General features: G+C 39.6%; 1 protein-coding gene across 4 annotated transcripts in view; it reads right to left on the bottom strand.

Moving 5' to 3' along the window:
- LOC109033434 (ATP-binding cassette sub-family G member 1) overlaps positions 1-27,563 on the bottom strand; it is a 139,547-nt gene that overhangs the window by 104,562 nt on the left and 7,422 nt on the right. The window contains exon 2 of one of the 4 annotated variants that reach the window (XM_072299356.1): positions 5,135-5,174. The exons of the other annotated variants lie outside the window; for them this stretch is intronic. The gene's annotated coding sequence lies outside the window, so the exon portion shown is untranslated. The remainder of the gene's footprint in view (positions 1-5,134; positions 5,175-27,563) is intronic. 4 annotated transcript variants of the gene reach the window in all.

The following is a 27,563-nucleotide window of genomic DNA, read 5'->3' as shown; positions in this document are numbered from 1 at the left end:
TGCATCAGGTGCCACTTGGGGGGCTTCTCCGGCATGTTCCTCAGTTGATGCTTCTAGTGTGGCAATAGCATCTGCTTTAATTTCTTCAAGCAGCTCATCGCTAAGTTTCCTTTTGTTTTCTATGTATCTTCTCTGCGTGGCTAGTTTATTCGCATTGATGTGTAATCGGGTGTCAGGGTTCCTAGCTCTCCATAAATCGTACGTCTCCTTTATGTTGCAAAAGCCTGTACCTTCTTTAGTATACCAGTGACACCACATGACTTCTTTGTACTCTTCTTGAGTCCATTTAATTCTTTGTGAGGATTGGGCTACTTGAGACGATATTCCCTCATCCTCTGGATCTTTTTGGTTGGCTGAGCTGCTTTGCGAACGTTCTGTCTCATTTTCTGGGCTCTGAGATGTCTGTCCAAGGTGGAGACGGACGTCTGCTTTGATTTCGGAGAGTTGCATCTCATTCAGTTTCTTTTGGTTCTCTATGTACCTGCGTTGGGTTGCAAGTTTATTTGCTTCAATATAAGGACGGGTAGCTGGGTTTCTCTTTCTCCAGAGATTGTAAATGGACTTCATGTTGCAGCTGCCTGTGCTTTCTTTGATGTAGAGGTAGCACCACATGACTTCTTTGTATTCTGCCTCGCTCCATTTTGTTCGCGCCCTTGTATGGTATGGCTGAGAGTCTGGCTGGCTACTCAAAGGTTGTACTTGAGTCGGGCTGAGAGTTTGTGGCGTGTTTGTAGGCACATTTCTTGGGTCCGCTCGGTTTGTTCTCGAGTTTGTTGGTCTGTTCAACTCTTCATCTCTGTCCCTATTCGCTAGGGTGATTTGAGAGTTCTTGCGTTGTTTAGTAATTTTTCTGGAATCCATGTTGTTCCCACGAGTAGAGGAGGATTTGGACGGTCCGCCCGGCAGCCTCTTCGCCGGGTAAGGCTACGTACTCTGGGAGGTCGCCCGGTATCCCAGGGCACCGTGGGTAGACACCTTCAGAAGCACCCGATGCCAAGAGACCCGATGGGCACGGTTTGCTTACACCCCGGGTTGGGTTTTTTTTTATTGAAGTACTTCCTGGCACAAAGGGAGTGCTCAGAAAGTGACTCGGGACTGGAGGTGCGTGAATACCCCAGACCATAGACAGTCCTCCCTGCAGTTTTATTATTATTATTATTATTATTATTATTTTTTACACATAAAAATGCACATTTTTGGAAAAACTATAGTAATGCACGGGTATTGGACACTTTCCGAATTAAAAATCAACTAAACTTGGCAGCACCATGAGTGGCATCATTATTTAACACTAGTAAATGTCGTCAAGTTGATCCAAAAATTGGTAACTCAGGAGCCTAACACGCGGTAGCTTGGATTTTAGCAGTCCATTTTACGGCACCGCTAATGCTGATCACAAACCAGTCGGCAGTCAGACGAGCAACATTGAAACGGCGAATGAATTTGGGCCACTGGTGTCAATGAATTCATGAATGAATAATCAGTCAGCTTTTATTGCTTTATCATTGGTGTATGAGTGTTTCCAATTGTTATTGTTAGTCATGCTTTACTTTGTGAGTGATAGAAAGTTCTGCAAGAAAATCTCATTGCAAGGGGATGTTAGGTTTTGCAGACATTTTCGCCATGCGAAAATAGTGAGCAGCCCTACTTTTTTACTTTTGGCGAGTAAATTGCTACGAAGAAAAGGAAAAAAACACGTTCTGTAGTTTTGGTTTGCAACGTTGCAAACTACCTGTCACAAAAAAACTCTTTGTTATTGAATACAAATTAACACTTTTTAACTTGCTAAATTGGGCATGATTTTGCCTAAGCTATGACGAAACATTCCTTGAAAATTTCGTACAAAATGTTTAATGAGGGATTTCCCTGACAGTTTGGTAAAAGTACTATTATTCGATGTTACTCATTTGTGGGTTGGTTTCTCTATTCTTGATCTTTTTACGGAATAAATCGCAGTAAAGCAATAGACAGACCGCATATAAGCAGTTTTTGCTAATTCGAGAAAACGTGTTTAAAGTTTCGAAATTACACGGATCCTTATGGCGCAAAGAAAGTTCAAACTGACTATTTGATGCTTAAAAATCGAAAATCGGGAGCAAATTTTTTGCAGAATATGCACTCAGACTAGCGTTACTTGAAATCGTTGACGCCTCGATTTTTTTCAAAAATTGTACTTATGCGCCTTGTCCTCCAAGACCCTCAATTTGTGTGTGTCTTCGATACAACCGTACACATTGCGGATTTTTGAGAAGTGGGAATGATAGGATAGATCGGATGGTCTGCGACCGTCGTTTAACGCCGATTGCTATGAATTTAAGATTCTGCACGCGTCCTCCTGCTACTCCGTGAACGCTCCGGGGAGTTACTTGACCTTTTGACCGGCAGACTGTGCTCTTGAACTTTGCACCAGCCATTTTTCCGTCGGGACATCACGTTGCGAGCACATTGTAACGTCCGTTTGTACGTGTTGCGCCGTGCGCTAAATCGTATGCAATGTCTCTGATTTGAACATTCAGCATTTAGATGAAGCGCATATTGCAATTTGCCCTACACTACAGGATCTGCTTATTTACGCAAAAAATACCAACTTAAAAGTCTTTTGCAGGAAGGATTATTTTGGTTCAGAGTTCACTTTTTAACGGAAAAGTGGTTCAATTCAAAAGACGACGAGGACCAACCACACGAACACACACAAAAATAGAACGAAGAAAATAATTGGTTGTTAGCGGGCTGATTGTTGAAATCGATAAACAAAGCGACAGACAAAGAGGACATAGGGAGTGTGGAGCGCTCCTATTGGTTGAAATGGGTGGTTCGTGTAGACTAAGAGGGTAAATGGTAGACTAACTATAGGGTCTCTGGTGGGTTGCCGTTAGTTAGTCTATTGCTACCTCCTTTGTCCATTGCAACCACCCGTTTCCACCAATATTAAGACCCTTCTATATCCGTTTTATCTTCTTTGTCTATCGCTTTGTCTACGAATTTCAACAATCAGCTCGCTGTGGAGTTATCATCTTCATCTTACTACCCGGATGACATTCTGCTGGATTTCTCTTTTGGGAGGACTCATTATCCTTCTTTGTCTGTATAGCTTTGTCTATGGATTTCTATAATCGGTCCGCAGAAGCACAAGCGCGTTTCCCCCGAATTGTTACACAGGACTAGGTTGTTAAATCGGAGGCATAAGAATCTTGATAAAACTCCGTAGCTTCTACAATCAAGTAGGAATCAAGTAAGAAAGAGTTCACTCGGAGCAACATGGTTTAAATAGTCAATTTAATTTTCATTTTTTTTCCTTAAAGACTTCTAAACAAATGTCAGCCCCTCAACAGCTGGTGTAACTTGAGATGATCTTTCAGGCTCCTTGAAACACCAAAATTCAGGTCTGCAGGCGTCCTTCAACTGGTCGGTGAAGAGACCCACGTGAAAGCAAAGAGGCTCTGATCGCGTTCACCTAAAAAGGTGCAGTTTAAGCGACTGGAATAGTGGCTAAGGAGATTTGTGAAATTCTTTTGAAGGCACAGTGGTTGGCAAGGTGTTACTGTTACCCAATGCAAGACGGCCGTAAATCAGTGTTTTAGGGGCCATAAAACAAACAACTTAAACGCCAACTCAGCGGACCGAGCAAAACCCACAGACACTGAACTTAAATTTGGCCTTAAATTATTTAGGATCCGTCACTTGAAGCGTCCATTTTGCCCGATCTGCTCGGAGATATTTGCTCTAGAGGGAAAAAGATGCTTGAATGGTTTGGCGACTGTGGGCACAGAATCTAATTTTGATGGTTAAAATTCATTGAGATCTACAGTGTTTAAATGATATTGAAGGGCTCTGACCGTAAACACACGAAGAAGAGTCGAACATTTTTGAGCCGATGATTTTTCATCAGTTTTTGCAACAAAATTTTGTCAATACTTTTAGAATTCACCGGGGGAAAAAATCCCTTGGATCTAGAGTCCAGACTCTTGAAAAAGTTGATGGAAAAATGCTCTTGATTCAATCGGATTTTTGCTTGAATCGAGAGCCAAGACTAATACTTTAGGTGGATTTCCTTTTGGTTCGAGCAAAAATCTGATTTGATGAAGAGTATTTTTTCTTGTCAAATTTTTTTAGAGTCTGAACTCCAGATCCAAGAGACATTTTTCCAGCGTTTAAAATAAACCAAAAGTAAGGTTCAATGGCAATTTTTTTGTAAATATCGTGAGTAAATATGTAAGAGTATGAGGAAACCTCTTTAAGCACTCAAGAGTCTTACTTTATGATGAATTGATTTTCAGAATTTTGACGTCACAGTTTTGAAATTTTTTTTATACATACATTAAGCCGCTTATACAGCGCAGCCTCGCGCTCTGCGACGCCCAATCGACATTGCCCCCTATCCTCCCAGAGACCATCAGGCAATTGGCACCTCCTGATCTCCTCCTCCACTCCCTGTTTTCCTTCTTCTTCTGTTTCTCCTCCAATTTTTTTATTATCGAAGTGGAAATTCACAAAAAATTAAATTTTCAAAATTGTACAAAAAAACCCACGTGGGGAATTAAATCAATAAAATTAAAGATCAGAATAGGACTCAGAAATCCACACTAACTGCACAGATTTTGCACGGTCCATGCGAATAGGATTAAACGTATTTTTGAAATTTTCATAAACAAAATTGCACAGCTTTACAGTTTCTTGCACCGGGTGCGACGTCCTACTCAAACAAAAGATGGAGAGTAAAGACATCACTTGGAAGGTCGATGTCTCAGCGACTGACCGAATTTTGCATCAAGTTCGAAAGATTTGATTGCGCAACGCGCATCTTTTCGTAACACAAAACGCACGAATGAGGACAATCCGTGCAGCTTGCAATACAGCGGAGAAAACCCGTTGCAGTGACTGCGATATACGACAGTTCTAAATAATACAACTGTCATAGAATTTGGCTGCAGGTGCTTAGACACAAAGCCATAAAACAACAGTAAAAAAAAAAAAAAACTGTCATAGAATGATTTATAGGTTCAAATAAAGACACCTCAACGGAATATGTGGAATTCTTAGTTAGTGATGTTTTGAGACATTTAGCTGCAATGTTCATTAATGTTTTCTCAGGAAAATAATTAAGATTCCAGAATTTAGATTTGTACTTACTCACGTTCGTCTATTTTTATGAAGGTTCAACGAAAGGAACTTACCTGAAACAAAAAAAATGAAATATAAAATATAGTATAAGTATAAAAAACATATAAGTATATATATAATAGTATATTATAAAATATAGTATTCGGTTATAATATCAGAAAAACTAATGAGCTTTTGGAAATGTTTCGGACACATTTTCCTGAGATTAACTAGACTGCTTTCTGCAGGCAAGGAACTTCATTCTGTTTGGATTGAAACATTTTCGTTAAAAATACGAGCCATACGAAATCTTCCGTCATGAAAGTCCTACTTTCTGCATGACATTTACCTTCAGGAATTGTATACATATAAAATTTTCCTTCTTCCTGTGACGACTATTTATGCATGCGCATGTTTTGTTATTAGTGTAGAAAAATTCCACTTGCATTGGTTACTTTGATGGAACTAAAAATTTGCATATTTAATCTGATTGTAAACAATGTTCTTCATCGCGGTTTTCCTCATTTAATTCTCTCGTGTCATATCATTTCATGTCATTTGCGCAAAAAAGTGTTTGCATGCAATGAGATAGTTCAGAAAAGCCCTTTCTTCGAACTCTCGCTTCCGACAGACATTCAGGAGAGATCTTCGTTTTGGATAAATTGGACGTATTTCTGCCGAACGGAACTATGTGCATTCAGACATGAGCCCTGAGACCCCCAAGAATATATGCGTAACAGGGCTCACGCCATAATGCACATAGTGCCGTTTGGAAGAAGTACGAACAATTCTGCGAGGAACACACGCGATGACGGGTCCCCCTCTCCATGCACTGCGTGTGGAAGTTGAGATCAATATTTGTTAATTTTGATCAATTTTAAGGCACTTTTGGAGTTTGGGTCCATCCCCTTCGTCAAGTTTGCCTCCTTTAAATAACTTCTGCCCCTAGAAGTTTAGACGAATTGACGACACCAACGAAAAAATGTCAAGAAAAATTGACTACAGGCTAATTAATATCTGCTGATTTATCTATAGACTAAGGATTAGATTAAACCTTTTTTTTTTCCTTTATCAGCTACATGCGTATACTCTGGTGATTAATTAATATATTATCTAAACATGGAATTTTCTATATTAACCAATTTAGGTTTAATCACATAAATTGCATTTTTGGTAACACTCTGACTTAGCGTATTTTGAAATTCATTTTGCGATGTATTTGGCAATGAAATGGGAGGGCTTATTATTTATTACTGGTAACTCGTAAATCACCTTAACGAAGGTTGAGTCCAGTGTTGTCATTATTGTGAGTTACCGAGCACGATAAATATTTTTATACCCATCCATACTAGAAAATTTGGATAAATGCACGAATTAGAAACGCCGCACCGGTCAGGCTAAGCTGAAATAAAAACACAAGTGGTTTAACCAGACTATAGCAAGGACTCAGTATGAGGAATTTCAGACGGAAACTCAATATTCAAAATCGATTAAAGTCGTAAAGTAATGGCGCCGGCGCAAGGGACATTTAGTTTTTAGCGGTCACAAAGGAAGAGGTGCGAGGATTTTGGCGCTTAGTTGCCAAATTGACTACGAATCATGAATAGTGATTATAATATACTGGAACCTACTTAGGTCTCTCAGTTAATGAATTTATGGTTTCAATTTTGCAGTTGGGCTAATTTATCGAATCTTGGTGATTTATTTTTCCTTCGTTTTTATAGCATTCATTAGGATTTAGTTTATAATATTCAACATTAAACGAGGGCTTTTGAACCGCTGCGTCCTCGAAAACCACCCGACTTGATCGAGACTTTAATTATAATCGATAGAATTTTCTAGGGTTGAGCTGAATCAAAATTATTTAACTGTACTTGGCGGTGATTTTGTTTTGCAATCGCACAGTGTGAGGAAAAAAACTGCGGCTCATTGAAGTATGCTTCATTGCAAGCAAAGGAGATAGAATGTTATCTTTCTTTTTTTTCTTCTTATTTTTTAAAAGCGAGAGGGTTAAGCATGCTTCCAATTAATACGCTCAACAGTTTTCTTCATAAAAAGAAATAAGGAAAAAATCAAATAAGAAAAGATAAAGAGTAACGATGACTTTACACAAAAAATTAAAGCGCGCACAAACTCTGGCTTTCAACGCGACCTTTTAAAAAAAAACCAAAATGACGTTTCAAAATAAACCAGCGACTTTATGGCCTTGCGCGTACCAGATTCGAGTCGTATCGCAAGTTGGTTGTCATTGAAGTTTGGACTGGGAAAAAATTGGGTAGGGATAAATCCGCGAGAAATTTCACGCAAATCATCATGGGCTCGGGGTGTTGCTTTTAAGGTTAGCCAAGGTTCGGTTATGGTCTCAATAGCCGTAAGACACTCGTAATATCGTGCCACTTAGGCTCAAAATCTGGGCAAACATACAGTTCTAGCCCATCGCCTCGAACCAAAATCCGGATGTTAGAAAAGAGCCGAGTATTTTTTTTATTTTTTTTTTTTTTGGAGAGAGAGAGAGAGAGCAAAGGTTGTATTTATGTAGAATTTTTCCGTTATTACTCAGAAGAAAATTGCGTATAAAAATCTTAATTTTCATAAAATGCAGGAGCTTTGTTTGTTTATTTTTGACCAAGGAAGTCAGATTTCCTGTAAAAATATTTTTCTTTTCGGATCCTCAATTACTTGACCCTCATTACCTACATGCAAATAGAGCCAAATTAATTCAGAGAGAAAGAGAGAGATGAGGAACCAAGCGTGGAGTTGCGGTGCTTACTCGAATTCCTGATTTGTAAAATCAATCCAGAGGAATGGATTCATATGTATATTGATGCTCATGGAGGTCTTCCTAACAACTAACGAGATCATCTCTCGTTTGCCAAAAAGATTAGTTCCTCTATGTTAAACTCGATCTATTTGCATACTTAAAAAAAAATATTAAAGAGTAAAATTCGAGGAAATTAAAACAGGATTTTTCTACAGAAAATAATACATTCGATTCGGAAATCGTTCGCTACGTCGAGATAGATGTTTTGTATGTACTAAGAAAAGGGTAAAATTACCAAAAATTCAGGGTTCTATTTGATCCCAGTTTTTTCTTGGTAAAATTACCATTTATGGAATTGATAATTTTATCGAGAAATCTCTGGAAAATTATTGAACTTTCTCGGTAAATTTACTGCACCTTGGTAAAAACGCCAATATTTTTTATCGACTGTGGTAGAATTACCGAGATAAAATGGCAAAGTTACCGGGAATTGATTACCAATAAAAGTAAAAGTGGTATTCTTACCGGAAGAAAACAGTAAAAATACCGGTTTTTAGGTAAGCTTACCAGTCTGTCTTGGTAAAATTACCAATAATTGGTAAAAAAAAAGTGAGATGGTAAAGGTACCAACGGACCTTCGTAAAAACGCCGAGAATTTTTTTCAGTGTGGAATTTTATACCTGATTCCTGTCATAAAAGATTTCATAGACTCAAATGGAGGAACTCTGTCATATATTTTTGGCCTGAAATTTCAAAATTTGCCTTTTTTTCACGAAATTGATAGAATAAATGGCATGTCAGTTCAACTACGGCTGGACTTTAAGCCTCGGATCACCTTGAGCACACGGCGAAGATTAGAGTTTAAAGACAGCCGATTATTCACTAGCACCCTGTGGTCAAAAGTTCGTCCTTTTTCTTCTTCTTTTTTGCGGGAGAGTGTGAATGTAGGCTCTGAGCAGATGTAAATATTTATTGCTTCGAGCCTCTGGCGCGGTGTGCTGGCTGTTTTTTGTTGTTGTTCGGTGTGCACCAAGGTTTGTGTTTGATCACGCGCTGCCGTTTGAGCGGTGACGGACACGTATTTGACGTTATGAATGGGCTGATTGTCCAGTCATTGGTACTGTTTTAATTTGAGGGAGTATTCAGACTAAGGCCAAGTTTAGCTAAAATTGCTCGATCACTCCCGCGTTGGAGATTGCCCAACATTTTTGGATGAAAAGGGATTGAGAAACCTAGAATACGGAGATCTTAGAGAAATATTATATATCTATATTAGAAATATCATGCGAATTTCCTATTAATAGTTCGTCCAAACGGAGATTTTACTCCGAATAGGATGCTTTATAAACACCCCTGTACATCGACCACGTTCAGGGCCGGATCTGAGGGATTGCCACATGGGCCGTGGCCCATGGCGGTAAATTTTGCAATTTTTTTAAATATATAGGTGTAAAAAAATTCGGATTCAGAAAAAAATTACAAACGAGAAAAGGTGACAAAGTCTCTCATTTCCTGGGAGTATAATATTTCTAATTTTGTCATCTTTCGGTGATACAAGAGACAGCACCTAAAAGAGTCGAGTTAAGAGAGAAACCAAACACGTAATTTGGCCTGGAACGGCGCCGCGCAAAGAGTAATGATGACGAGACCTTGAGATGAACAGGAGAAACCCTCGGCGCGGCGGTCGGCATGTAACGCATATCAGCGCCTACAAGACTGCATGAATACTTCACGCATTGCGTCAAACACAGTGCGGTCAGCGTAAAACGCTTAGCGCCTACAAGACTGCATGAATACTTCACGCATTGCGTCAAACACAGTGCGGTCAGCGTGAAACGCTTAGCGCCTACAAGACTGCATGAATACTTCACGCATTGCGTCAAACACACTGCGGTCAACACGGCGCAGCGGCGGAAGTTAAAATTATTAAATCAAATTTATGTTTGTTCTTTCATAATTTTTTCGTTCATTTCTTCAAATGGAAGGCCTCGTCCACACAGAGATAGGTATACGGAACTTAGCTTTTGCGCAAAGTTTTGTGAACTTTTGCAAGTAGTGTTGACAGGGTTTTCGCAAATAATGTGTCCAACAAAGAGTGAACGCGTCTAATGCACCCCTCTCTCTTTGGCACGTTCACTTAATGGTTTTTATTGATGTTTCAAAACGAATGATAAGGGGGCGGCAAAATGCAGGCGACCCATGGGCGGCAAGTTGGTAAATACGGCCCTGACCACGTTGCTGATGAAAACAACAGTTTACGTCTCACTGTCGTATTGGGGACCATTCATAAAATGCGTGACGTTCTAGGAGATGGATTTCTGAGCCAACTTCACAATAATGCATTAAGGAAGGAGGTAGGTCTAGAGCCGCATTAACGCTTAACATTGTGTTTTTTTTGGTATTTTTAATCGGTCGAAAGAGGATTTCTTATAAGTTCTGCATTTTCATTTTTAACTAATTTTGTTAATTTTTTTTTTTTCATGAGTTTCAGTTGTATGATTAAAAATTGTTTAGACCACTGATTATGACCTTCAATTTTGTCTCCCATTTTTGCCTGAAGTAATTTTTTTATTTTTATTTTTTTTTTACACAGAAAACAAATTAAGGAAAAAACAGGGATTAATTGGTGATTTTCCTATTCTTTTTTTTGGGGGGGGGGGGGGGGGATTGAGGGGTATCTCAGTATTAGGGTGGCTAAAAAAATCCAATTTTTAACGCTACGTTCTGTATAAAAAGCCCCTGATCTAGTTTCATTGTTCGCTGGAAATAAGGGGGAAAAACCGAAAGATTCTGCTTCAACGTGGCAACCGCGGTTAAATCTGCGATAGAATGATAAAGATTCGACCTCCCGGAGTCGCCGACGGTGGTCACCTTTCCTCGGACTCGACCGCGGCCGGCGCCAATACAACATCAATCGGCGGTGATCCGATTCGCGGTGCGCAGAAATCCATGCAAATCCGCCGGACTATCTTCCCTTCCGGTCCAGCACCGCAGCGCAGCGTCCGGTTAGTTTCCGCTTCCACCAGGGTCGCCAATTCGTCCGTTGGATTCGCCACAGACGCTATGGATCATATTCGATACATCAAACAGGCGAGATAGATCGTTTTCGATAGTGGTTCGATGTATCCTTTGGTTCAAAACAATAGAACATAACTTCAAACAAAACTTTCAGGATTTCAGTCGGAAAAGCTGAAAATGAGAAAATTCCTAACGATTTCACCTTGCGATGCCATTTAGTGCTCACAAAAATCAAAATCTATCAGAAAAATCCCGTTTCCTCAGATTACTCGATTGACTTTTGAGGCTATGTTTACATGTTGAACCAATCGATATCGATACAATCTCACCTATTTGATGTATCGAAAACTATTTATTGTATCGATATCGAACCAATCGATATCGATACAATCTCACCTATTTGATGTATCGAAAACTATTTATTGTATCGATATCGATTGGTTCAGTATGTAAACATAACCTCAAAAGTCAATTGAGTAATCTGCGGTGATAGCACAGAGAGCAGTATGTGCATTTCTGTATGCGATGTAATGGAGATCCTTATGGTGACGTCACCACTATTGGCGCATATTTCGGTGATCTCGCACCACCGCCCGCCGATGCGACCCGCCCCGCCGCGCCGCCCGCATCACTACCAAGTTCATTGCCAGCCGATAGGTCGTTGTTGTGACGCTGTCATCGAACGAAACGATGTGTCCAAAAATATCCACGACTTCGACAAATTTTAACAAAAATTAGCATAAGTACACCACGCGTTGCCGGACTTTCTTTCATGTTTTGTTTTCTCACGAGTCAGGGCCGGATTTACCTACTTGCCGCCCGTGGGCCTCCTGTATTTTGCTGCCCCCTTCTCATTCGTTTCGAAACATCAATAAAAACCAGATCAATAGAACGTGCCGGAGGGGGAGGGAGGGGTGTATAGGACGCGTTTACCTACTCGTGGTCGTGTTGGATACATTTTTTGCGAAAGCCCTGTCAACACTACTAGCAAAAGTTCACGGAACTTGACGCGAAAGTTAAGTTCCGTAAACCTAACTCTGTGTGGACAAGGTCCTCCATTTATAAGATATGAACCAAAAAATTATGAAAGAACGAACATAAATGTGGTTTAATAATTTTAACTTCCGCCGCTTTGTCGCGCTGATAGCACTGTGGTTGGCGCAATGCGTGAAGTATTCCTGCAGTCTTGTAGGCGCTATGCGTTTCACGCCAACCGCTCCTGACCGCACTGAGTTTGATACAATGGGTGAAGTATTCATGCAGTCTTGTAGGCGCTAATATGTGTTACATGCCGACCGCCGCGCCGAGGCGCCGCCAAGGGCTTGTCCTTTTCATCTCAAGTCCTCGTCATCATTCCTCTCTGCGCTGAGCTCCAGGCCAAATTGCGTGTTTAGTTCCTCTCTTAACTCGACTAATTAAAGATGCTGTCTCTTGTATCACCGAAAAACGACAAAATTAGAAAATACTATACTTTCAGGAAAGAGAGATTTTGTCCCCTCATCTCATTGATAATTTTTTTTCTGAATCCGATTTTTTTTAACCTACATTTAAAAAAATTGCAAAATTTGCCGCCATGGGCCGCGGCCCATGTGGCCACCCCCTTCATCCGGTCCTGTCACGAGTTGCTGAAAGTTCGAATGTATCAATGAGAATGATGGTGATGAACAGTCGACAGGATGAAAGACACACGGCGCGACAAATATTGCAGCCGGCGGATCAATCGTTGATTCTTCATGGAATGCCTCCAATCGATGAATCTCCTTCTGACCAGTGCTAGTTGTCCATCGAAGATATTCGATAACGATTGTTAATCGACTGGCTTCGAGGCAAAGGAGCCCTCCGTAAGCGCCAATTAATTAAGTGCCTTCATTTTTTTCTGTATGCAACATGGGCATTCGAGGAGCACGAATAATTGCATTCAGAAATTAGCAGTGATGTCGCGTCTTGGGCGGGTACACTTTACTGATGTTGCAAGTTGAGGTTCCTTGAAATGGGTCAGAGGGAAAAGGGACCTTAATCCGCAAGGAATAAACTTGAACCATTGATACAAGAGCCTTAGGAAAGTGTTCCACGAACATTTTGGGCACAAAAAGCGTTCCAAAACGTCAAACATAGACATCGCAATTAATTCTCTAATAATTCTCGTAAAATTATTCGATCCTCGGCAATTTCATCACTAAAATATAATACATCATTTTAATAGTTAGTTTCTTTGAGATATATCAGGATATTAAACATCTGAAAATATTTGGTATTTCGACTACTTTAGACTTTAAAAAACTAGAAAAAAATACGGTAGTAACATGAGTTACATGGCTTGGAAGAAAAAGTCTCATCTTGTGCAAATTACAAAGGGCAGCGCTGGAAAAAGATCGTAGAAAATCGATCTTGTGAGGTGTATAAATCCTGCAATCTTATCATGATAGAGATTGACAAGAACTGCAAATAACCGCAGGATTTGACGTTGGAGGTTTTGCTCGCCGAGGGCAAAGAGATTACTCAGCGTCGATAGTCGATACAAGCTATAATGAATAGTTATAAAAATTAATTCTTCTGAATAAACACAGGAACTAAGTGTCGAAACGCTAATGAATATTTCCGATTGCGGCATGGACGGGATAACGAATGGCGATAATTATAGGATTGCTTACACGATTTTAAGGTTAGCAACTCCATACTCGAAAACTACTCTGAATGGATCCATAATTCGTCGCTTGGCTAACATAAGGGCGTAACCACACATTGAGATGAGCCCGGAAAAGCGTTGAAATGTATGGAAGACAGGGTTCATTGCAGGATGTAGCTACGCCCTTATGTCAGGTAGGCGACGAGTTGTTCATTTCAACGTGCTTCGAAAATGTACACTCGTGTAATGGCATATTGAAACATTATGAGCATCTAAACACGTGAGTCGCTTGGAAAGTATTGACTCTACAAGTTCATACTCTTTTATAGAGGATCTTTACTGAAAATCAATATTTCTTCATTTCAATTTTTCAATCTCACGCTCATCTGAAGTGATAAAACAAAACCCACTCCGCCTGAAATTGGACACAGCATCACAGAGGGGAGCTGAAAGTTTGCTTTAAAGAGTGATATATTTTTAACTGCTGTGAATCTGATATGTTGGTGGCTTTGAGGAAAGTTTGCTTATTTTGACTCGGAATTTCGATTCATGTTTTTAAAGAGCTAACCACGAGGAAGGACATCTTGCTATCTATGAATATAACCTTTCGCAAGGCATTTACAATGTTAATTCATTCTCCATTTGCAATCGCGATAATTTGGTTTCCGATTTTTCACCGCTGGGTACCTGACTTGTCTGACACTACTTTTCCACAGCACGGAAGCAGACCTCCTTGCCAAATTTCCTCCGATAAAATGTTTAATTTTGAGGAGGGTCGTAAATATTTTTCCTTGAAATTTTCAGACACTTTATATCAACTTACAAACAAAATTATCCGATAAAGTGCAAGAGAAATATTCACAAATTTTCCTGAAAATGAGTGATTTGTCCACGGAAATTTGGCGGAGCCTGAAGGCTCATTTGGCGTTCTTCCTTAGCTTGGCAGAGCAGCTTATTGATAATGAACTTTGTAAATATTTCAGAAACAATGGTCACGGTCGCACGACAGACAGTAAACGTTAGGCCCCTCACCTACCTCCGAATATTATAATTTTCTTAAGGATCAAATTGTGACGGTGAAACTACAAAGGCATTTGTTTCTATTGCGGCGTATTAAACTTTCTCCTATTTAATTGTTTTCAGTGAATACTACAGGATATTTGGACCGAGTTCATCAGAACAGAACCAACCCACATTAAGTTAAAACTGAGAAAAAAAGGTTTGAAGTTTTACTCCCCCAGGTAAAAATTGGCAGTAGAATCTGTGTTCCAAAATACCATAGACCTACGGCCGGCTGTAAGATTTCCAATAGCTTCTACAGCCGGCTACACAATTCTTATAGCCTTTTATAGCCGATGGCGACTAAGCAACTCACAGCCAGGCGATAAAGCGTATGCTAAACTTCACTAATTACGGATGCTAGGACTTAGTAAGTTTTTGGACCACTGCTCTCTTTTTGGGCCGTAGTATCTTGATTTATTTTGCCAGGAAAGCTCCGTACTCGATGGATGCCTGCCATTCCTAATATATTAGAGCGCCTTCAGTTTCGTATGATACTGTGCAATACCTCCGGTGTGAAATAGTTGCTTCAAGCGCCGTGGCACGCTGCGGTGCGGCAGGCGGGTAGCCAGCTCGAAACGCGCATTGGCGCCTACAAACCTAACAGGGATACTTCACGCGTTGCGCAATGCGTGAGGTATCCCTGTTAGGTTTGTAGGCGCCAGTGCGTCGCCGCTCCGCTTTGTGTTAGGCTCTAATATTTAATCTCACGGAGTCAGCGTTTTTCAACTCATGATTTTGAAATTATTGCACACTCTGTATGGATTATTCTCGATTTAATTGATGAAAAAAAAATATGTATTAAAGGAAAATATAACGTGTGTTTTGTAAATATTAAGGTGGTTCCGTATCAAACTCAATGATTTCCAAAGCACACGAATTTCTACACAATTTCTTATAGCCTTTTATAATCGATGGCGAAAAAGCAACAGCCAGGCGATAAAGTGTAAAGCCCGGCTATAGGAACTACAGCCCGTCTGCATAATTTTTTATCGCTCCGTATAGCCCGGCCGTATGATTTTCTCCGCATTCTACAGTCAGCTATATGCTTTTCTGTTGCCTTCTTTAGCCGGCTATAAGAATTCCTATGGTATTTTGAAACGCAGCTCTTATCGCCAATTTTTACCAGGGCCTGCATAAGGCTCAATGTAGAAAATAAACTTAAACCCCTATTTTTGCGAACTAATTTCTGTTTTTCGATTTTCAGATTTTGCCAGGAGAAAATAAAGGATTAGTGGAACTCAAAAACATTCTTAACTTAATTTTTTCGAAAATTTGGGTTGGTTCCTTTCTGATATACTCGGTACACTTGTGAGGAATTTTTCAGAGAAAATTCTCTTGGAGTCAAAGAAAATTGTATGAGTCACACGAAATTGTACACAGCAACAGTGAAGAGAGATTATTCTTCGAGAAAAAACACAAAAAAATGCTTCCGGGAGTCTGCAACGTCACAAACCAAGAGAGTGATAATAAGACATGTACTAGTTCCACTATCGTCGCTCATCCGCGCATAAATTTGGAACACGGGAGGAAAATCCCTATTCCGAATACGCCACGTAATAACCCTCACATTAATTTATCATTATTACAGTTGGCAGATGCGCAGCAAAAATTCTTAAGTTGTTAGCAAAGCTAAGCAAAATTTTTCACGCAGCTTCTCTTCATGGCGAATTGGAACCTCCATTAAAAAATTTCACTCAGATTTTTATGATTCATGAATTTTTACAGATAGGCGATGCATGTACATTTGTGTACCTAAAACTTTTATTACACTTTCACGATGCGATTAAGCAATAAAATAGCACTCAGATTGAGAAAGATGACAATTTTTATTAGTTTTTTTTAAACATCCTAAATGTGTTGTACTTTGGACCAGGTGAAAATAATATCGGGGGAAAAAATGTATTGTCAAAATGCCTATCATTTTTATTTGTCGGGAAGTTAAGGGTCCAACCTGTCCTTCACCCTTCAATACGCCTCTGTTTCTTGCTTTGAAGCAACGTGAAGTTAAAAGGCTTAAGAAAAAGTCTTTCCACGGAAATCATTCCACGTGACCATGAAAGGTAAGGAAGAGAGTACTTTTTCCATCATTACCTTGCGCGTGATACGATTGAATAAATCATCTGTAATCGTTAATCGTAACCATCGATTATCAAACGTTAAAATCCTTATGCATGTTTTTCATAATTGATGGTGAAAAGTTAAATTGCCCAAGTTGAAGGATGTGAAATAATCATAAACAGAGCCGTGTCATCACCAGCTTTACGTGACAGTTTATTTTTTTCTCGCAAAAAGTTTTTCATAATTTGAGAGGCAAAGCGGAAAAAAAACTTGAAGCATATTACTGATGCGCATATTTCAATAGAAACCAAAGCATGCAAAACATGTGGCTTCGGGGCGGACGGATCATGCGTCAGTTCTGGAAGTCACAGAATAGTTATTTGATTTTTTTCAATGGCAATGATAGGAAATGAATAAACTGGGTATTAATTTTGGAGTGCTTTGAGATGAAAAAAGTACTTCTGAGCTAATAATTTTTTTTTTTAAAAAAAAAACGAGGAGCACCGTGTAACAAAGAAGAAAGACAGTCGGCGTGAAATCAACCCTAATTATCTGTGAAACGTCGTTTGTAAGAATTCAATGGCTGAGATTACCTATATTTACTATTGGTTCTTCTATGATTGAAAAGTTTAAAACTAATCTTACGTGGACTTCAAACGCTAATTTCTCCTTTGGGAATCGATTTTGGACATTTTCAATATGTTTCGACGCGTTCTACACACAACTTTTATGATGGCACCAGTCTCGTGGTGCTTTAATGGGTACTCTGCATGTCTTGTCGTCCATTTTCCTGGGTCTTGAGATTATCCATACACACACAGAAAATTTAACACAAAAGTTTGGTTAATACAGGAGTTAAAACACGAAATAACCTAAGCACCTAAGCCTTCGGTTGACTTTGCGGTTTCCCAGTCTCTCCATTATTTTCTGCGCTATACATTTACCGCAAACAGTGCCAAAACCATTACAAAATTTGGGTTAGTTTGTGTTTCACTACTGACATTGACCAAAAGTAACGTAAGAACACATTAATTTTTATCAGTGCAAGTTCCAATACACATACTCTCCTTATCATCGGCGTAACAAGAAATTTTTTTCGGGGAATGGAAAGGCCAAGAATAAAATATCCTGCAAATTAAGAAAAATGACTTTCCATTTAATTTTATAAATTTTCCAGTCTTGAGGGAGGGAGGGGGAGTCCTAGAACCTTGGATCTCTCCTTCCTCTAGCAAGTGGCGAGGCGTGAATGATCGATTATCGATATTTCCTATTTGAAGCTACGGCAAGGAATCGATTATTAAGGTGTTCAATTCGAACACTCAGCCTATCGATTGTTTTCCATAGGTTTAAATGGCAAATAAATCGATATATCGCAGAGCACGTCTCGTCACTGAAACCATGCAGCATTGAATTCGTCCCCGACCTTGACCCCAAAAATATGATATTCCTCACGATGTATCGCAGTGTCAATTGAGCTCACTCCGACTTGGTCATACTCTCAAGAAACGTTCATAACGACTTATTCAAGATGGCAGCATTCAGTGCCAACCGGCTGGATTTAACACCATGAATGCGAGCAATCCAGTGGCGTGGCGTGAATTGCGATGTATCGATTGTTCTGTGATTTAAACCTACGGCAAAGAATCGATTTTTAAGGTGTTCGCTGCGAATACCCTGTTTATCGATCATTTTCCATAGGTTTAAATGGTATGACAATCGATATATCGCAAAACACGCCACGCTACTGGAGCAATCCACCGCGAGAAGTGTTCACTGTTTCTTTAGGGGATCAGGGGCGAAGCGTGATGCTCGATTATCGATATATTTCCCCATTTGAAGCTATGGTGAAAAATCGATTATCGAGGTGTTAGTTTCGACCACTCTGTTTATCGATCCTTTTCCATAGGTTTGAATGTTAGATCGATCGACATATCGCCAAACACTGTAGGGGATACCTGGCCTCCACTCCGCTCTGTAGTCCAGGATTGGCAATAAGATATTAAGCTTTCGGGCCCATTACAGCGCGGATTAAACAACCCGTAATTGCAGCCTCAGCTCAAGACAGTGACCCTAATAGCTTCGCGCCTGAGCATTGTACGCTTTTTAAATGCAGATGCGATTGTGATTAGTTACTCGTGATTTTAATCGGCGGTGGCGCGGCGTGCTTTGCGGTATATCGATTAATCTGCCGTTTAAACTCATGGAAAAGGATCGATAAACCGGGTGTTCGCAGTGAACACCCTAATAATCGATTTTTTTATAGGTTCAATGGGGACACATCGATAATCGATCATTCACGCCACGCCACTGTATAATCTGCTCTCAGTATCAACAGGTCTGTTGAGCGCGGGTGATTCAAGCAACTGGTTGGAGTTTTTACCGGTAAAATCACATTAAAATCACAAACACCTCAGAGCTGTCTAGAATTCACTCTTCACTGGAAAAAAACACATTGGATCTAGAATCTAGACTCTTAAAAACATCGACAAGACAAAGTACTCTTGATTCAATCAGAATCTAGCTTAAATCAAGAACCAAGCCTCTTAATTTAAGCGGATTTAGTTTTGGTTCAAGCAAAAATCCGATTGAATCAAGAGTATTTTTTCTTGTCAATGTTTTCAAGAGTCTGGACTCTAGATCCAATGTGTTTTTTTTCCAGTGTTTGAAGCAAAACTTATGAAATCTCCGGGGCGTATTTCAAAATTGACCGCGATCTCACACGGTTACTAATTAATAATCCTCGAAAATCAGCTTCGCTCGAAGAGAGATGAACGTAAATCGCAATTTTTGAAACACTGTATCTCATATCTGGCGTAGAATAGAGGTAACACATTTTCCGCACACAGTGAACTGATATTGGAAATTTCCAAAACGTGACAGACGCGATTTTTCCCGTTACGTGCACTGGAAAAAAAACATTGGATCTAGAGTCCAGACTCTTAAAAGGATCGACAAGAAAAAGGACTCTTGATTCAATCAGATGTAAGCTTAAATCAAGAGCCAAGCCTCTTAATTTGAGCGGATTTCCTTTTGATTTAAGCTTAAATCTGATTGAATCAAGAGTCTTTTTTCTTGTCAATGTTTTCAAGAGTCTGGACTCTAGATCCAATGTTTTTTTTTTTTTTTTTCCAGTGTGAGTTAGGTATACCCTTTGGCTCTGGGGTATCGATATGATTTTTACTGTAGGACGCTAACGATTTAAAAACACTGAAATGGAAGAAAGTTAAAAAAAGAGAAACAAGATTCATGTTATATGCAGTTTCTTTGATTAGATTTAACGGTTTGGGGGGGGGGGGAGGGGTACTGGACCTTTCATTTGCATGACTTGCCGGGTCCTTCACCTCTGTGACCCATCGATCAAACGACATCGACATTAAGTCGCGCCAGATACCAACTCGGAGACCATTAGAAAAACTCGAGAGGACCGACTTTATGCATGTGGAAAATGGTAAATAGGAGCGAGGAGGGAACATCCACGGAACGGTCAAGGTCAGCCGTTCACTGAACTTTCGGTGGCCGAATCGGGGGGGGGGGGGGGGGGGGGTCCGCCAACCTACCCGGGGTCCAAGTTAGGACCGCCTTTGAGGCCCCCTCGTTGCATACCTTCGCCCGGCACTGGTCTAAAACTTAAACCTCTCCCAGATCGATCTCCTCGTCCCATCGAATCGGTCCCTCATTCTGCCGAGCTAAGGAAAAACGCCGTATGAACATTCGAGAGTTGCCAAATTTCCCTCGATAAAACACGTATTTTGGACAACATTCATGCATATTTTTCCTCGACATTTTCAGATATTTTAGATCAAATTGCGTACTAAATCGTCTGAAAATTTTGGAAAATAATATTCACAATTTCCCCTGTAAATTTGGTTTTTATCGGAGGAAACTTGGCAACGTCTGAAGGCTCATACGGCGTTTTTCCTTAGCATGGCAGCATTCTGCCGTGCTAAGGAAAAGCGCGGTATGAACTTTCGAGAGTTGCCAAATTTCCTCCGATACAATGTTCATTTTTGAGAAAAGTTATGAATATTTGTCTATGAAATTTTCAGATAATGTATAATAAAGTGCGGAAAAAATTATCTGAAAAATTGGAAGAAATATATTCATGAGTTCACCAGAAAATTCGTGTTATATCCAAGGAAATTTGGCAACACCTGAAGGTTCATAAGGCGTTCTTCCTTAACACGGCGGCATTTTAGTAAAATCCGAGAAAAATGATCAACAAGTTCCGCCGATCTCGAACACTCGTCTCTTGAGCCGGGTGACATTGCCGCTGAATTTATTTGTTCGGGTTTTTCACCGCGTGTTTGAGATATTGTTTGTTTGGATACATAATTTTATTCACAAGCGGACGGTATGATCAAGATCAGCTCACCTATAACAGACGTTGTCTGATTTCCTCTTGGTCCTTAGTTTTCACACCAAAACTAAGGAACATCCGACTTGAAATTTAATTAGTATGTCTTTAACCTCAAAGTGCAGAGACGGATCCAGCAATTTGGCAACACCGGACCTCCTCCCTTTAAATCTATGGTTAAAAAATCGATTCCTGTCGGAGCACCTGGCCCTTCAAGAATCGATACATTTCCATAAGTTTAAATGGAGAAAAGACGATATTGCAAAGCTGGATCCGCCAATGATAAAATGATTCACGGGGAGCTTTATTTTTTTTATTTTCTCCAAGACAAAAGGAAAATATGAAACATGAGAGAAAATTAGGGAACGTGATATCTTGATTGCGGTGTTTCAAAATTTCCGTTTCATTAAGTCAAGAAAGTTTTCCTATCAATTTATGAAAATTGTCAAAAAGAAAATTTTGCGCAAACATTACGCTAAGGTTTACTAAGGTTTATAAGCAAAGTTTGAACAACAGTTAACACAGATCCCTAAATCAAAGAATTTGCTTTTTTCGTTAAATTTTGCACACCTTTTTTTCACTTATTAAAAGTTAGTACACTTGCTTTTCAATCCACCTCATCAAGACGAGGACAATGCCAGTATATCACACTGTAATCAACTATCCAACCACTAGCTAAAAATCGCAAAACCGCAAACATCTGGGAAACCACCAGCAATACGAGGCAAATTGCAAAGAAAGTTGGGAAAAACCTCGAATCAACAAAGTATTCATGCGTCATGGTATCATCGGCGATCGTTATGACGACATATTAGGCCGTCATTGGCTAAATAAAACTATTAAAAGCACAGAAATAGAAGACAATGTACGTAAAGGTAGGCTAAAATGACTTCAATTATTTCCTTACGGCTCTGTGGATTCAAGCAACGTAATGAATTAATGAAACGTGAGCAATATCATCATCGTTTACGTATGGTAAAATTAAGTAACATTGAAGGAGAAACAAACAAATCCGCCTTAAATAGTGTCGAATGCGACGAACACTGGGCGAATACTATCATAACGCCTGGATGCAACTATTCGGGCTCCATGGATGTCCATGTTGCATACGCACAAAAATTAAGGCGTTATGGTTGTCTAGGCTCTTACCACTTCACCTGCGGCGCGTCGGGCTTCACGGAGAGGATGTAAAATGGCAGAGCGCTTCCAATTCCTCGTTAATATGTACTATATACAAAGAAATCTTTTAGGCAGGAAAAGTTGCATAAAGGTTCTATGATAGTATCCGGTGTACTTCAACTTTGATATCGATAGGTGCTGAGCATGACTTTTAGAGCACCTATTCACGTCTAAGAGTTGTCTTCGAAATATGAATGAAATATTGAAGGAACTCTGTCATTTAAGAGCAACGCCTCGCAGTAAAGTCCGTCGCGCAAAGTAACGAGCCTTTCTTTCAGTGAGGTTGGACTTGAAATTTTCGACTGTAACAGCAAATTTTGATGATCTTCTCTTTACAGTATAAGTTGTATCGGGTGGTTCTTGAGGGAAATTTTACGAGAAAATCAATAAAGCCATGTCTTAAACCTCTAATTCTGTAATAATATCGATATAAGCTTTTAATGTTTCCACATTATGTCCGACTCCTCTCATTGACTCGCTCCACCACTAAGCGTCGTTGGTGCTGAAGTCAAACGCCTTCACTTCTGAGCGTAGGCAACACGGACATCCATAGTGTGTGAATAGTTGTATCATAGTGTTTTTCATGAAATTCGATCAGTATATGTTGCATGCGACACTAACTGAAGCCGTAATCATTTCTCTTGCACCTTAACAAAATTCCAGCGGTGCTTATTGTGCCGATGAAGTTAACCATTACTGTTTTTCTTCGCGGCATTGTCAATTTTCACATAAATGCATTACTTAATTGTATCAGAATATTATACCAGCTCTCGAAATCGCAAAAAATCGACGTCAGGGCATGAAATGTATAGTTTCCTTCAACCTACTGTGATAAGTCGTCATTTGTTTGGATTAATTTTTATTTTTCCCCCTTGGAAAACCTAATTTTAACGTTCAAGGACGAGAATTTTAAAGAACAATCCTGATGAATCGCACGGAATTTGGAACAAAAACGATGACTGTTGGTCCATCGACAAAATGCGATGCGACAGGAAATCTATAAAACCACAAACTTGAATATACCTATATGATTTCCCAAGTACAATGGCGAAACTATAGGACAATGTGGAGAAATGGTGCTGGGTCCACACCATTTCGCGGGGAAACAAAGCCAAGAAATTCCAAAAATTAAAATTAGAGTCAAAATTAATTTTTTTGAACTCTATAGGACAGTAAAGCCTGATAAATATGTTAGCGAAAATTACATTATGCTCTGCTCCTTCCCTCCTGAGATGTGGGCTGTGTGTAGCTTTGATACAAAAAACAATTTTGAGCGTTCTCATAACAAAGAACAAGAGACTCCTTTCTGCATAGACATATTTGGACTACATTTTGCAATTAAGAACTATAAATTTCGGTCCGGTTTAAAAACAACGTATGTGCCATTAGTTTCCCTATGTACATAAGTGTTTTTTTAGATGAATCAGAATTTATAGCTCCAAATTGCAAAATGCAGTCCATTTTATGTGGAATAGTTGGCAACATAAACAGCGGTCACAGTTGGCAACAACCCCCATCGAATTATTGGCCCTACGCACCTTCCAATGGGTCCAGTGTCCAAAATTTTCTTCTGAGGGTACTCAACAGAGAAATCGTGCCAAAACTTTCACGCATCATCATTCTTTCGAAAAGGACCTATTTTCGACTCTTCAGCCTTTGAATGAATGTGGATTGACCAAGAATTCGGGAGAGGGGTCTACGATGACGGGTAGGAAGGGAGACGAAGGGGAAGGGGGGGGGGGGTAATCGGAGCAAAAAGTCACCTGGACGAGTGGCGAATGACCAACGCGATATGCAGTATCGGAGTTGCAAAATGTCGAAACCAGTTCCAGGCTCCAGCAGTCCAGCTTTGAGCTTGCCATCGTTGCCGGACTTGAGATCTTTTCCTCAATTTGTTATCGGTTCGATGAGACTCGGAGATTTAATTCAGCGCGATATTTTAATCATGTATTCCCGGTCGAATGATGAATAATAACAACCTCTATTTATCGCGGAGTGACCTAATGGCTTTATTTTGTTTTCGTCGTGCAAACTCTGTAGACTGAGTAAATCATTGCACTAAATCATGATTCATCATAAAACCCTACCACGACTTTTGATAACTTTGAAATAAACGATCATTCGACATTTTCTGATTAATTTAACATAATGAAAAAGTATCTAAATCTTCCTGACAGGATTGCCACAGAATTTAGAAACTGAATTTCTGTGACATTTCCCTGATTTCTCTGAGACATTTTGGTGAAATGCCCTAACATTCAAGGAAATGCAAGATGATCAAAAAAACACAATTTTAAGTAGTCTACAGGCAAAATTTGTTGTTCGAAACATTAAACTCATGCTAGAGAGCAAACAAGGGTGGCTTAATTGTCCCTGATACTTTCGTCATTTTCACTGACGTTTCCTCGTTTTCCCTGACTTTGAAAAATTCCTGGTTTTTCCGGTGTTCCCTGACTGTGGCAACCCTGTCCTCATCGAAAGTAATTTTAAGAATCGTCAGGAATGATCATTTGATCGTCGTTTGATCATTTTGCAAAACTGCTCTAGTCTCCAAGAATCCTCTCCAAAAAGTTCAAAACTTTTGAATATGTCAAAAAGTCCCCCGTAGTATTTCTACGGGCAATTTTTAGAAGCCTCAACCTTGTCTCTGCCTCAACCCGATGTGTTTTCTGGAGCGACTTGGTGACATCGCGACTGAATGAGCGGCCAAAGCTCTTGCGACGTCCGTAAGTGAAGCTCGAGGCTGATGTCGAACTGTCACACTACAACACTGTCACGCTAAAGTCTTCAAAACTCATCACGCTACGACGCGCTGGCGATCGCAGCATCGCGCAGAGGAGTTGAGCTTTAACAAAACTGTGCTACTTCTGATAAGTGTGCAGGCACAAATAAATCGTTTATTTCGAACAGTATTCAACTTCAAAACGAAGGAAAGACATGAAACCAGAGAACGAAAAAACACAGAATTTAGCCGGAAAATTTTGGCGCACCAAAAAAAAATGTGAAGTTCATGTAACATTCGGGATGTAGAAAAAGTGGGCGAGAACTTATAAAATGCAGAATTACCCGCCACAGTAGTTAGTTTTACATCTTGGCATTGCTAAAGTAACTGCTGTATATAGCGGGTAATTCAGCATTTTATAAGTTCTCGCTAACTTTTCTTACACCCAGAATGTTAAATCAACCTCACTTTTTTTTCAGTGTGGGTAGAGGAGGTTTTAGGTCAGATTTTTCAGTCCCGGGTCAGGGACTTGTCGCCAAACATTTGAAACTTTAGTCTTTTGAAATGTATATTTGTACTTTTTTAAACGTATATACACAAAAAGTGTGTCTATGTTTTTATTAAAAAAATTAAGGAAAAAAATCTCCTCGGGGATGAAAAGAAAAGGAATGAAAAGGTTTGCGTGACCCAAAAAATCACTTCACTGCGATGAACCGGAATGTTTAGTTTTTTGGGAGTTGGAAAGCTTTCGAAGTGAGAAATTAATTGGAGAAAAATGTGTCTATTCATGGCTGGAACTTATGGTAATTCTAAAGTTACGTGTGCTTAACAGTCCACGGGAAATGGAATCTTAATCGCGAAGCAACATTTTCAGTAACCCGATTTTTGTCGAATGGAGTCCAAAAATCGAATTTCGAGGCTGGCCCCAACCTCGGGTCATTCGCGATGCTAGTACTTTCAAAAATTTCCCTGTCCAATTGAAACGAATATCTTAATGAGTCTATCAATGACTGAAAGAGTCACTACTGATGATATACGGTGTGGAAGTAAACTGGATGCGCGCAGTAGGTCAGAGATAACAGCGCATGATGTAACTGGTCGGCGAAAAGTTCATTATCCCCGCAACGCGAAGTGTGAAATGCATAATTTTCTTGCGTTTCACGTGAGCAAGGGTTCCTCGATGCTTCCGCGATTATAAAAATAAAATAGTGGTCATTCAGAGATTAAAATAGAAGACTATAGAAGCATTTTACCATGGTGGATAGATAAACTGATTGGAAGTAAATAGCTAGATAGTGCGGTGGACAAAGATAGTGAATTCTTGACCCGCGCGGTCATTTAAAGGTGAGAACTATCCCACGCATGGGGTTCTTTAAGTTTTCAATGCTTCGTTGATCGTCGAGAATCCAATAATTTCCTCTTATGTCTGTCGCGATTAATATATTAATTGCAAAACATACGATTCCTATTCAAAATAAGAAAATGAAAAAGAGACAGAAAACAACTGTATTCTCGACAATAGTTTGAAGAGGTTTCAGCAGTAAACATTGGTAGATCAAGAGAGATGAAAAAGAGACAGAGCGGGGTTGCAAAAAAGTGAGAGAAAAAAATGTAAGTAGGTCACTTTTTGGGCTGAAGCAGAAATTCCAGAAGTCTCGTTCAGAATGGTTGGATAAACCTAAGACAGGGAAACATCCTTCTAGATAAGAATAAAATGACTTGTGGGTTGTAATACTTAGGTAAAATGAGAATATAAGGTCCTATCGACGTTTAAGAATTTATAAGGAGTCGCCCAGTAAAACAGAGGATATTTTTAAAAAAAATTTTAAGTATTGTTAAGGGTTTTTTCATGCTAATACTCGACAATATTTGTGAAATCTCGAGTCAAAATTGTCTAAATTACTTATAACAACAATTAGTGGTTGCAAAGTGCGTATCTTCAGTGATTACATAGAGGGCAAATACTCTATATTCATAAAACAAGTGTGCTTAAACGAATTTTGGTATAAAATACCGTCGGAAATACTTTCGAAAAGTTTCAAAAATATTATCAAAATAGTTTACAGTAATGGCATTGTCATGAAAATAATTTGGACATAAATAAATTTAAAACATCTTTGCAATGATATTGTCATCAACAACGTCCTGGCACTCTTGAACGACATCTTAAAAATGTTGCTGACTTGTTTGGATTATCGGCACGGGCGCAGAATTTGCACAAAAGGACAAAAAATGATTGCAAAACTTAAAAAAAATTCGTGACGTAATTATTAGTGAGGCGCCCTTTAGGTTTTTCAAAATTTTCTCTGAGGCACGACAAAAGACTCCGTCACGAGACGGAAGAGAACTAGATGTCGGCAGAGTTACCGACGCGATCACAGGAACGTCATGGAGAGTTAATTGATGTAAACAACAGCCTATTTATGATTCCTAATCGCGTTTTTCACGGGCCTGGATGCAATATGCAATATGCACCACCAATCTGCGCCTCCGCCATGAAAACAATCAATAATGTAACCTTGATATTAAGTAATATTCATTTAGATAAGCGGCATGCATCTGCGTTATATAACCGGATTGGACCAGAAGAAATCCGAGGGGTCGACAAAAGAAATCAAATTGCTCATCGAAACTAATTAATTCGCCAGCCTATGAGCATCGACTTTAACACGCGTTTCACGCG

This window comes from Bemisia tabaci, chromosome 4, assembly GCF_918797505.1.
Source record: "Bemisia tabaci chromosome 4, PGI_BMITA_v3".
NCBI classification, from domain to species: domain Eukaryota; kingdom Metazoa; phylum Arthropoda; class Insecta; order Hemiptera; family Aleyrodidae; genus Bemisia; species Bemisia tabaci.
This window is presented reverse-complemented; position numbering and strand designations above follow the sequence as displayed.